Source organism: Penaeus monodon, chromosome 44 (assembly GCF_015228065.2).
Source record: "Penaeus monodon isolate SGIC_2016 chromosome 44, NSTDA_Pmon_1, whole genome shotgun sequence".
NCBI classification, from domain to species: domain Eukaryota; kingdom Metazoa; phylum Arthropoda; class Malacostraca; order Decapoda; family Penaeidae; genus Penaeus; species Penaeus monodon.
The window spans coordinates 829793-832292 of record NC_051429.1 but is presented as its reverse complement, the minus strand read 5'-3'; positions in this window follow the sequence as shown (position 1 = coordinate 832292).

Sequence of the window (2500 nt, the reverse complement as noted above, 5' to 3'; positions counted from 1 at the left end):
AAAACCATACAGATTGATATTTGGGAACAAGGGCCCTTTTCACAGAAACTGTCTAGTGACCTATAAATTCAACAAAAAGGGAAACCATATAGCTGTGAATTTGCAAGAAGCCTTTTCACGGGGAAAAAAACTGTGAGTCATATGGAGAACAAAAAAGGCACTTTAAAAAAACTGTGGGGAAAAGGCTAATTACCCCATCACAAAAAAATTAAATAATGATGAGGCATAAAAAAGTACATACAATGAAAAGCCAAACAGTTCTGAATTGTAATGACGAAAAGCATTAGCTAAATTTAGAGAGGAGAAGCCAATTATCTCCAAAAATTTATAAAAATCCTTTTTAAAATCAAGATTTCACACACACACACACACCCACCCCACACACCAAAACACACATATATTATTATATATATATATAATATATTATAATATAAATATTATATATATATATATATTATAATGTTTATAATATTTTAGTTATATAACTATATATATATTAATATATATATATATTATTATATTAATATATATATATATTATATAATATATATATAAAATTTAAAAATATACACACTCCCCACACACACACACCCACACACCCACATACGATATATATATATATATATATATATATAATATAAATATTATATATATATATAATAAATATATATAAAATATATATTTGCCACATATATGTGGGGGAAAAAGAGACTATCAAAAAGGAAAATTTCATCTAAAGGAACACTTTCCCCAACATTATTATTAGGGAAAAATCTTTTTTTTTATTTAGTTTAAACCCGAATTCTTAATGGAATTTTCCCGAGCACAATAAAAATTTTATTCGCTGGGACCTGTGTTTTTAGTCTCCATGAATTTTACGCTGGGAAAAATAATTTTTTATGTTTCTGATCAAGCGATCAAAAAACCTACCCAGCTCCTATGTGGGAAAAAAGCGTCTACTATATTATTTTATCTTAATTTTAAGAAAGAAATTTAAATTTTCTTCATATGAAAAATAAATATGAAATATATAAAAAGCAAAAGGACCTGGAAGATTTTTCCTATACGATATGTAAAAATGCACAAATACACACACCCCCCACACCAACACAACACACAACACATATTAATATATATATATATATATATATTATATATTATATATATTATATATATATGTAATATATATATTATAATTATATATATTTATATATTTATATTATATTTATATTTGGGTGTGGTGTGTGTGGGTGTGTGCGTGTGTGTACATAATATATATTATATAAATATATATATATATATATAAATATATATTTTTATATATATACATACACACGTACACCACACGCGCGCAACACAAAACCCTACCCAAAAACAACCACACCCCCCACACACACAAAAATAATATATATATATATATATATATAATATATATATTTATAATTTATATATTTATTATATATTAATAATTATTATATATATATATAAATTTTTAAATTAAAAAATTTAATATACTATCTGTGTGTATATAATTATATATATATATATATATTTTTAATATATATATATATAAATAGCAATTTTATATATCTTTTTACATATCTATTGAACAATCTTCTTTTTTTTATTTTATTTTGAATTCTCATTAACCTTAATTACTTTTTTTTTTTTTATTACAATTTTTCATTATTAAGTTTTTTTTTGTTTTTTTTTATCAACGTTATTATTTCTCTTTTGTTTTTTCCATTATTATTTTAATATCGTCATTTAAATTATTATTATTATTATTATCCCTGGTAGTCTTATTTTGTTATTATTATCATTATTATTATCTTTACTAAAATATTATTTTTTTGGGTTTTTTATCAACGTTTTTGTGTTTTTTTTTTGTTTTATTTAGATAAAAATTATTACGAGAAGAATTTCTAATGTTTCCCAAAAAAAAGGTTTTATTACAGTTTTTCTATTAGGCTTTTCATTGAGTTATTTTTTAGGGGTTTTATTTCATTATTTATATTTTTTATTTTGTTATATTCCTGTTATTGTCATTAACTAACATCTTTCGGTTAGTTATTTTTCTTCTGCCAAGGTATTGCTTTTTATTTTTCTTTTTTATTTTATTATTTTCATTAACGTCTATTACTATCAATTTTTTTTCATTATTTAATATTTTATTAATTATTACCGAAATTTTTTATTATCATTTTCTTTATTAAACTTCTAATAAATAATGCAAAATAAAAAAATAATTATTGTTATTATTTTACTCTTATTATTATTTTACTGGGATTTTAATTTGTTGTAACTGCCATTATTGTTTTCATTCTATTTTTATAAATGTTTTTTCATTACTTTCTTATTATATTACACCCCCCTAATAATTTTCATAATTTTTTTTCACTATTTTTATCATTATTATTATCATTTTTATTAGTTCTCTTATAATCACATCTTTTTATTTTTTATTATCATTATTTTAAATTTTTATTATTTTTTATTT